Source organism: Oncorhynchus kisutch, linkage group LG4 (genome assembly GCF_002021735.2).
Source record: "Oncorhynchus kisutch isolate 150728-3 linkage group LG4, Okis_V2, whole genome shotgun sequence".
NCBI classification, from domain to species: Eukaryota; Metazoa; Chordata; class Actinopteri; order Salmoniformes; family Salmonidae; genus Oncorhynchus; species Oncorhynchus kisutch.
This window is the reverse complement of record NC_034177.2, coordinates 46,844,917-46,856,547: the sequence shown is the minus strand read 5'-3', so window position 1 is coordinate 46,856,547 and position 11,631 is coordinate 46,844,917.

Below are 11,631 nucleotides of genomic sequence, written 5' to 3'. Positions count from 1 at the left end.
AAATGTTACATACAGGTAGTATGTATGTAACAATACTTTTCTTGTAAATGCTAGCCAACGTTACATTTACGTAATTTAACAAACGTACAGTGGTGAGTGCATACATTTGAATACTTGTTTCATTATTGGTCCCTCGTGGGAAAAGAACTCCCCAACGCTGGCGCCCATGCGCCTCCAAAATACTCTATCACCTGAGCTACACGGGACTAGCTACCTTAATTTATTATTTGATTTTTTACATTAATGTATTATTGAATATTCGGAATAATAATTATTGAAATATCAAGTCATGGCAGTGCTAGTAGTTATTGAATTCCAGCGCTTCTAGTGTTAAAAGGCGCCTTTCAAAACCCCCACTTATAATGGTTCCTTTCTAAATGCTCTCACCTATCGACACCCCCACATATCAGTAGGTGGCAGCATAGAGACCCTGAGGGATGACTACTCTGAGAGATGATGGTACAGCTCGACCCTACTGGGGCTTCCATTACACACAGGTGTCGAAGCATGCTAGATAGCTAATAGGCGAAAGTTAATAAAGATGGCGGCCCCCGTGTGCATACAACAAATGCCTCGTTTGCTGTGTTGTACATTGCAAAAAAAAAACATTATAGGCATTTGCACAGCATACATGATCCCAATTCTTGGTCCAAGAAGGCGGTAATTTGATCAAACTAAAAAGTAGATTGTACTGTTATAATGTCACATTGAACCATATTGCTTGCGGTAGTTTAAGAACTCGGGGGTAATTTTATTTATTTTTATTTTTTATTTTACCTTTATTTAACTAGGCGAACTAAGTGATGCCTGTTAATGTTCAGACCGAGTGTCGGGGATTAACAAAACTCCCCTGTACAGAAGACAACATCGCACAATGACTTATTTGTACTGTAATGTAATGGAACTGAGAGTCATGATCCAGGGCTAGCCTTTACCGTGATACCTGCAATGCAAAATTAAATAGAAGTATATTGGTCGTATACACAGTTTGGCAGATGTAATAGCGGGTGGAGCGAAATGCTTGAGTTACTAGCTCCTTACAATGCAGTAAAAATTCAAACAAGAAATGTCAGAAAGAATACAAATAACACTAACAGTAATCCAAATGCAAGCTATGCAAATGATACAGTATGTACAGCAGTAGATATATTAGCTATGTCAAGAATCCAGTATGTAAATACACGGTGTGTACAAACAGTGTAACAGAAAATGCAATGTACAGTAGATATAGTAGATATAAACCCAGCAAAAAAAGAAACGTCCCTTTTTCAGGACCTTGTCTTTCAAAGATAATTTGTAAAAATCCAAATAACTTCACAGATCTTCATTGTAAAGGGTTTAAACACTTCCCATGCTTGTTCAATGAACTATAAACAATTAATGAGCATGCACCTGTGGACGGTCGTTAACACACTAACAGCTTACAGACGGTGGACAATTAAGGTCACAGTTATGAAAACTTAGGACACTAAAGAGGCCTTTCTACTTACTCTGAAAAAAAGAAAGATGCCCAGGGTCCCTGCTCATCTGTGTGAACGTGCCTTAGGCATGCTGCAAGGAGGCATGAGGACTGCAAATGTGGCCAGGGCAATAAATTGCAATGTCCGTACTGTGAGACGCCTAAGACAGCTCTACAGGGAGACAGGACAGACAGCTGATCGTCCTCGCAGTGGCAGACCATGTGTAACAACTAGAGGTCGACCGATTAATGGGCATGGCTGATTAATTAGGGTTGATTTCAAGTTTTCATAACAATCGGTAATCTGAATTTTTGGACACCGATTATGGCTGATTACATTGTACTCCACAAGGAGAATGCGTGGCAGGCTGACCACCTGTTAAGCGAGTGCAGCAAGGAGCCAAGGTAAGTAGCTAGCATTAAACTTATCTTATAAAAAACAACCAATCTTAACATAATCACTAGTTTAACTACAAATGGATGATGATATTACTAGTTTAACTAACTTGTCCTGCGTTGCAAATAATCAATTTGCCTGTTAATTTATCATCGAATCACAGCCTACTTCGCCAAACGGTGATGATTTAGCAAGCGCATTCGCAAAAAAAGCACTGTCGTTGCACCAATGTACCTCACCATAAACATCAAATCCTTTCTTAAAATCAATACACAACTATATATTTTTAAACCTGCATATTTAGTTAAAAGACATTTGTGTTATCAGGCAATATTAACTAGGGGAATTGTGTCACTTCTCTTGCGTTTAGTGCAAGCAAAGTATGGGTATATGCAGAAGTTTGGGCTGCCTGGCTCATTGCGAACTGTGTGAAGACCATTTCTTCCTAAAGACCGTAAATAATTTGCCATAATTATAACAATACATTGAAGGTTGTGCAATGTACAGCAATATTTAGACTTATGGATGCCACTCGTTAGATAAAATACGGAACGGTTCCGTATTTCACTGAAAGAATAAACGTTTTGTTTTCGAAATGATAGTTTCCAGATTTGACCATATTATGTCCTAAGGCTCGTATTTCTGTGTGTTTATTATATTATAATTAAGTCTATGATTTGATAGAGCAGTCTGACTGAGCGGTGGTTGGCAGCAGCAGTCTCGTAAGCATTCATTCAACAGCACTTTCCTGCATTTGCCAGCAGCTCTTCGCAATGCTTGAAGTACAGTGCTGTTTATGACTTTAAGCCTATCAACTACTGAGATTAGGCTGGCAATACTATAGTGCCTATAAGGACATCCAATAGTCAAAGGTATATGAAATACAAATGGTATAGAGAGAAATAGTCCTATAATTCCTATAATAACTACAACCTAAAACTTCTAAACCGGGAAAATTAAAGACTCATGTTAAAAGGAACCACCAGCTTTCATATGTTCTCATGTTCTGAGCAAGGAACTTAAACTTTAGCTTTTTTACATGGCACGTATTGCACTTTTACTTTCTTCTCCAACACTGTGTTTTTGCATTATGTTCAATTTGGTTTAAAAGTTTCATTATTTATTTGAGTCTAAATTTATTTGTATTTATGTATTATAGTAAGTTAAAATAAAAGTGTTCATTCAGTATTGTTGCAATTGTCATTATTACAAATATATATTTAAAAATCGGCTGATTAATCGGTATCGGCTTTTTTTGGTCCTCCAATAATCAGTATTGGCGTTGAAAAATCATAATCTGTCGACCTCTAGTAACAACACCTGCACAGGATCGGTACATCCGAACATCACACCTGCGGGCAAGGTACAGGATGGCAACAACAACTGCCCGAGTTACACCAGGAATGCACAATCCGTCCAGGAACGCACAATCCCTCCATCAGTGCTCAGACTGAGGGCTTGTAGGCCTGTTGTAAGGCAGGTCCTCAACAGACATGGGCACAAACCCACCGTCACTGGACCAGACAGGACTGGCAAAAAAAGTGCTCTTCACTGACGAGTCACGGCTTTGTCTCACCAGGGGTGATGGTCGGATTTGTGTTTATCGTCGAAGGAATGAGCGTTACACGATGCCTGTACTCTGGAGCAGTATCGATTTGGAGGTGGAGGGTCCATCATGGTCTGGGCGGTGTGTCACAGCATCATCGGACTGAGCTTATTGTCATTGCAGGCAATCTCAATGCTGTATGTTACAGGGAAGACATCCTCCTCCCTCATGTGGTACCCTTCTTGCAGGCTCATCCTGACATGACCCTCCAGCATGACAATGCCACCAGCCATAGTGCTCATTCTGAGCGTGATTTCCTGCAAGACAGGAATGTCAGTGTTCTGCCATGGCCAGTGAATATCCCGGCTCTCAATCCCATTGAGCATGTTTGGGACCTGTTGGATCGGAGGGTGAGGGCTAGGGCCATTCTCCCCAGAAATGTCCGGGAACTTGCAGGTGCCTTGATGGAAGAGTGGGGTAACATCTCACAGCAAGAACTGGCAAATCTGGTGCAGTCCATGAGGAGGAGATGCACTGCAGTACTTAATGCAGCTGGTGGCCACACCAGATACTGACTGTTACTTTTGATTTTGACCCCACCTTTGTTCAGGGACACATTATTCCATTTCTGTTAGTCACATGTCTTTGGAACTTGTTCAGTTTATGTCTCCGTTGTTGAATCTAATGTTCATACAAATATTTACACATGTTGAGTTTGCTGAAAAGAAACGCAGTTGACACTGACAGGACTTTTCTTTTTTTGCTGAGTTTATTAGAATGAGCTATGCCGAGAATTCAGTATATAAATACATTGTGAAAAACAGTATAAAAGAAATGGAAAGTGTCCAGTGTTTAATGTCTCTGTATACATGGGACAGCAGCGTTGGCTGTGTGCGTGAGTATGTTTGTGAGTATGGGCATATGCAGGAGTCTGCATGTGTATGAGGTGTGTATGAACTTGTTTGTGTCTGGGAGTTTGTGTGCAAGAAAGTATCTAGGGTGCAGGACAGTACCGGGCAGGTAGCCGGCTAGTGATGGCTGTTCAACAATCTAATGGCCTGGGCCAAGTTTTTTCAAAGTTATCTATCTGTATTTCGTCTATCAGATAGGGTTAACGCATATAAATAGAATCAATAGAATAGACAAATCATTGAATTGAATGGGTACGCCCATTCTATTCATTGTATTTCTATGCATTTAATCCTATCCGATAGCCAAAATAATTCATCCGGATAGATAACTTTTGAAAAACTGGGCCCTGGTAATATCAAATCAAATTTTATTTGTCACATACACATGGTTAGCAGATGTTAATGCGAGTGTAGCAAAATGCTTGTAGTTCTAGTTCCGACCATACAGTAATATCTAACAAGTAATCTAACCTAACATTTTCACAACAACTACCTTACAAGTGTAAAGGAATTAATAAGAATATGTACATAAAAATATATGAATGAGTGATGGCCGAACGGCATAGGCAAGATGCAGTAGGTGGTATAGAGTACAGTATATACATATGAGATGAGTAATGTAGGGTATGTAAACATTATATAAACTACATTGTAGAAAAATAGTGAAGACATCTAAACTATGAAATAACACATTTGGAAAGTCTTCAAGGTAGCCACCCATTGCCTAGATGCCAGCTTTTCACACTCTTAGCAATCAGCTTCACCTGGAAAGCTTTTCCAACAGTCTTGAAGCATTGTTTACAGTGGCTAGTGATACCTTTATTACATACATTTTTTCATTATTAAAGTGGCTAGAGATGAGTCAGTATGTTGGCAGCAACCTCAGCCTCAGCCTCCTGAGGTTGATGAGGCGCTGCTGCGCCTTTTTCACCACGCTGTCTGTTTTCAGTTTGTCCGTGATGTGTACGCTGAAGAACTTAAAACTTACTACCCTCTCCACTTCTGTCCCATCGATGTGGATAGGGGGCTGCTCCCTCTGCTCTTTCCTGAAGTCCACGATCATCTCCTTTATTTTGTTGACATGGAGTGTGAGATTATTTTCCTGACACCACACTCCGAGGGCCCTCACCTCCTCCCTGTAGGTCGTCTCGTCGTTGTTGGTAATCAAGCCTACCACTGTAGTGTCGTCTGCAAACTTGATGATTGAATTGGAGGCGTGCATGGCCACGCAGTCGTGGGTGAACAGAGAGTACAGGAGAGGGCTGAGAACGTACCCTTGTGGGGCCCCAGTGTTGAGGATCAGCGGGGTGGAGATGTTGTTATCTACCCTCACCACCTGGTGGGCGGCCCGTCAGGAAGTCCAGGACCCAGTTGCACAGAGCGGGCAAGATCAGTTGTGTTGTAGCCTACATGTTTAGGGGATTTTACAATGAAGTTAATGAATGTCCCCCTTTTTTTATACAATCCAGTCTATGCTTCATGTTTATCGTTCGTTTTCTTTCCCTCTGACCATCCTCTGTGAAGGGAAGTAGCAGGGCTATCACTCAGGTCCTGTTCTATGCATAATCCCAAACTTTGCCTGTAGGCGTATTTGTGATCTGAGACGGAAAAAGAGCTCTGGTTTACAGTCTGGGATTTGACAGGCAAGCTGTCAGCTCTCTGCCTTTCATGAATTGGCAATTAAACTAATTTAGAAGGCTGAGATGAGAGCTGGACTGGACAGAATGAGTTCACTCTGCATGCTCTGCTCCTGGGTTGCCACGCAGAGAGTGCTGGGGCATGACAGTCTCCTCCCATGGCTGCCTCCTTAAATCCTAACCTTTGACTCCCTCCTCCGCACCCCCTCTCTCTCTCTCTTTATCGGAGGGTTGGAGTGGGTCAGGGTGCTTTTTTGTTTTGGCGGTCAGCAAAGGCAAGGCGTGTCTATCTGTCAGGTCACTGTTCATATAACTGTCAGAGCTGGCCTGTCGTTGAGTTCCATGATGCTCTTCTAACTTTTGTTCAACAAGCACTGCAGAACAGAACTGTCAAGCACATGATCAGACGAGCATGGAAAGGGCACTTTTTTTCACGCCTCAATTCCCCTACCTCCCTCCATTGTCAAATGAGGAGATTTTCCTCCCAATGTCTCCTAGCGGTCTGGTTTTATTCTGAATTCGTTTCTCCAGCTAACAATTTTAGGGAGAGAAAATGTTTTTGTAACATTACCCGCAATGTTCCCTTAATGTTTTCGTGTCCAGTTTTACGTTAGGGGAACATTGTATCCATGATAGCAAAAACCTTCTGAGAACCTTTTTAACATGTTTTGGTGTTAAAGTGAGGAGCACATTCCCTTAATATTCCATCAACCTCCCACCAAACATACAGAGTACATGGTTACCACGTTCTCAGAATATAAGACATTAATGTTCTTGACACTTTTCATGGGAAAATTGCAAGAACATTCTGTGTATCAGTTGTCAGGATGTCGCCTGATGGTCAAAAATATTTTTTTAACAAAAATATTTTGTTTCATTACACATCACACCCTTGTTCCTGTTTCCAAGCCGACCAAGGACCTGATTGGTTAACCACTGATCCATTCACAGCTCATTTTTCCTGTTGGCAAGGTTAGGGATACTCCCACACACAGTGCTTTTAACTTGCATATTTGACATGCATGATTACATTGTGCATGTTCATGCATGCAGTAATTATTATTCAACATTTACTCAACCTCTTGGTTCACAGTATTCAGTGGTTGGTGACCACTGCTCTAGGGCATGTGCTTATAGGTCCTGTCCTGAAAATAAAACCTAACCACTCCTCCAGAGGCACATATGTCGATCTAAAACCACTTGATAGATAGATGTAAGCAATCTGTTGAATGCACTTTAAAGTAAATCTCAGCTCTGTTAAAGGTACACTCAGGAGTATCATTAAAACAGGTTAATATGTCACACCGACATTAGACAACTGTACAGAAAGCCCTTAAATTGTTGAAATAAGTCAATCACATTAATGATGAGAATTGAGAATTAATTTAAAATAGAGGCTAGAAAGTTTTGTTAATGCTGAGAACGGAATGCACAGTACATGTTAAATGAAATTCCCACAGAATAACTTAACGTTCTTTGAACAATTTGAAAACATTCCCAATGTCAACCCAGTTTAACGTTCCTAGAACACTACCAAAATTGACATTAAATGTAACCATGTTGGAACTTTTAGGAAGTAATGATGTAACAAGATTCATTTTTTTGTCAAATTCCTTAAATGGGCTGAGAATGTTCCAAAGGCAAGCAACTATCCTGCAACATTCCCAGAAAGTAGTGGGAAGGTTGTATTAAAAATATCTGAATCAAGCATAAATGGGCTTTTAGAGGACAAGGATATGGCAGAGAGACTTGGGCTTTTAGAGGACAAGGATATGGCAGAGAGACTTGGGCTTTTGATTTAGAGAGTTGCGGCTCCCATTTTATTTTATCCTTTCAATTATCCATTTCATTTCCATAAGTGTGTGCTAGAAATAAACAGAAAACAAAACATATTTGCATCAGCATATTTTCATATCATAAACATAAGAGTCGTCAAAACAATTATCAAACCCATTATTTCCATTTCAGTATTTTCATAATTCTCATTATTAAATCATCATTCTCCAAAGCATATACAAAATATTCATTATTCATGTCCTTATGTGACATGTGGCAGGAACTCAAAGGTCTACCACTACTGATACAACAGTGCATCATTATATGCAAATATATTCACACATGAAACAAAGTAAAATGTAAACAATATTGTGGCTACTCATGTTGGGTATTGGACGCACAGATAACAGAAATGAAAGGTAGAAATGCTGGAGAGTTTCTTCAAGAGACATGGCTTGTTTGGCATTGACCAAATAGACAAAAGGAGCTCAGGTATTTAATAAAAAAGTTGGTTGCAGGTGCCCTTACACCATAGAGCTATATAGAGGTCTACAGTGCCCAAAAGCCTATATTACATGGGACAACATTGAGGACTGATACATTGTGGTCTCTATACATTTATATGGCTCAGACGTGCCTTCAGTTAAAGGGACAGTTAACCAAAAAGTGCAATTAAAGGGACAGGTAACTGAAGAAAAATGAGAGCCTTTTCCACACACACTCACAACCCCCATGTGACACTAGATGGCACTTGGTTACCAGTCTCTGAGAGGCTACAGCCCACACTCCCTCATTCATCCTCTTGGTGGCATAGCCTTTCGTTCTGTTATTGTTTCTGTTTGTTTTCATGCAGTGCAGGGCCATGGCAGCCTTATGTTACCATAGGTCACAGTGATGAATATTCATTCACCTCTGTCACAGCCCACAATACATCTGCTAGACATGTTTTGAAGGTATCTTCGACAACAGTCTAGTTTAAATTGGTTTCATTAAAAAAACTGTTGGTTTCATATGAACAGAAATGTATAAATAACACTAGTTTAGCATTATTATAGTACTTTATTTTTAGAGGACTTCACCCGGGACAGCCAGAAGAGGACTGGCCACCCCTCCGTGCCTGGTTCCTCTCTAGGTTTCTTGCTAGGTTTCTGTCTTTCTAGTGATTTTTTTCCAAGCCACCGTCCTTCTACATCTGCATTACTTGCTGTTTGTGGTTTTAGGTTTCTGCTGATTTAAAAAGGACTTTATAAATACATTTGATTTGAGTGTTTCGGAGAAGCTACTGCACACTAGGGAAGGTTAAGTTATTCTTGTCTGGCTAGAATAGTCACATATGTTACTGTGGGGTCCATAATTATTGGCAACCTTTAATAAAGATGAGCAAAAAAGACTGTATAAAATAAATAATACAAATACTGAGCTATATTGTATGCTAAAGAAATTAAGAAAATATAATATTTTATACTTTATACTACATTTGCTCAGAGAAAGAAATGTTGCTTAACAAGTAACAAAGCAAATCTAAAAAAGCTAGGGGTCCAAATTATTGGCACCCAGGGTTCTAAAGTGCGATCATATGTCATATGCGACAAAATATTTGTGAGGCAAAGAAAGGAAGGCAAAGGGGTAGCTTCTTCAGGAGGTCAATGATCATAGCAATGAATGAATGACAGATCTCTTGCGGAAACTTGACGCTCTTAAAGAGACGGTGTACAATTTTCAATGTATTGCGTCTCAATAGAAAAATACCCAGCTAACACATAACGTTCTGAGAACCATATGTTTCTTAGAGCTTTGTGAGCATGGTCACATGGTTATTTTGCAGACAACCTTCCCATAACTTTCTGGGAATGGTGCGGGATAGTTGCTTGGCTTTGGAACATTCACAGCACATTAAATGAATCATTTCTTGGTAATTTATTTCATAACTTTAACAGAAAGTTTCCTAAAAGTTCAAACATGGTTACATTTCATATCAATTTTGGTAATGTTCTAGGAACGTTCTCCAACTGGTTTGACATTGGTAATGTTCTCATGGTTCAGAGAACATTCAGAAATAACATTCTTCTGTGGGAATTTCAGCATATCGTTTCCTTATGGTTTTTCCCCAAGAACATTAAGAAACAATGTCCTTCTGTGGGAATTTTTGTACATTAGCATAACTTTCCTACAGACACACAAATATCATAGCATTTTTGGGGGGTAACTACCCCTGTTATTGTAATGATGAGAGGTTAGCGTATCTTGGGACTATGATATTTGTGCATCTGTAACTTTCTTACTCATCCTTATTCACGATTCATTCAGAATTATCCATAATCATGGTAGCATTCACATTCATTTAGAAGTGCTTAGAAGCATATTCTTATTTACAATAAAAGTGACTCCAAAATGAGACAATACATTTATTTACCATTAATTTCTATTGGGCACAAAATAATCTGAAACACAAATAAAACAAAGAGCAAATGCATCCATCAAACGTGTACAGTCACAAGCTTGATGTAATCATTGCTTGCTAAGAATATGGGAACAAATACTTAAGTTTTTACTACTTTAATACACATATAAGTGAATTTGTCCCAATACTTGTGCTCCCCTAAAATGGGGGGGGGGGACTATTTACAAAAAGTGATGTCAATTATAATATACACCTCAAAACAATACGTAAAATCCGTAAAACATTTTTGGTGTGTGTTCCGTATTACGTGATTGCATTAGCAGTGGAAACAGCCTATGAATGTGTATGTGTGCCAAAGAGAAGTTTGGTATCTTACATCATGTCCTATAGCTCTTTGTCTTTATGGTTATAATACTGTCAATGATCAGCCGTTTTTGTGCCATAATGGTATTTCGGTTGTATTGTTCTAATAAGAGTAAATACACTTGGGCCATGAGAAGCTTGAGATCACTGTACGGTACTGTACTTCTCTTCATCAAATCTAGGCCACACATTCAGAGAGAGAGGGAGAGATCCATCTTCATAGGAGTGATTTCACCTTTGTCAACCCTGCTGTTTAGACCAATGAATAGCACTTCCCCCAGACTGAAAGAACAATTAGTGGACTCTTCCATTGGGTATCACTGTGAGAGAGCAGAAGAGGTCTGCTGGCACACTCATTTTTCATGGTGGTTTTACAGAATGAATGCCATAGTGATCGAGTGGTTGGCAAAACGTGTGTGGGGTGGAGTGACTGTGTGGGGGGGCGTGCGTGCCTGTGGAAGGACTGCCATCGGGACTTTGTATGATTTATAGACAAGGCTGACTGGGTTGTTACAATATAAATCTGCAGCCAGGGCCCGACTGGCCTGACACCCAGTAATAGCAACTAGCTTTAAGATGAATGCCCATCTAAGTTAGCAATACATTAATTATCACTTAGTATTCCATGAGTCAAAGGAGGGCTTGTTTTTACATGCTTTACCCTGCAGTCAGTGTCCCTCCTTTTGAAGGCTGTTTTAATGAATGACTCTTATGGCGTATTACACCGTGAAACTTCCTGATTATGCAGCAGCCACATAGATATACAGGGTCCGTCCCAAAGGCACCCTATTCCCTTTATAGTGCACTACCCTAAGGGCCTTGGTCAAAGGTAGTGCACTATTATAGGGAATAGGGTGCCATTTGAGATGTAGCCATAGTCTGTGTTCTTGTTAATGACTGATTACTGGATCAGGCTGTGTCCATTGCTGTGTCTGATGTGGCATTTACACATTTGAATTAGCTTGTATATACAGTGCCTTCCGAAAATATTCCCACCCCTTGGCTTTTTCCACGTTTTGTTGTTACAGCCTGAATTTAAAATGGATTACATTGAGATGTTGTGTCACTGGCCTACACACAATTCCCCATAATCTCAAAGTGGAATTATGTTTTTAGAAATGTTTAATAATTCATAAAAATG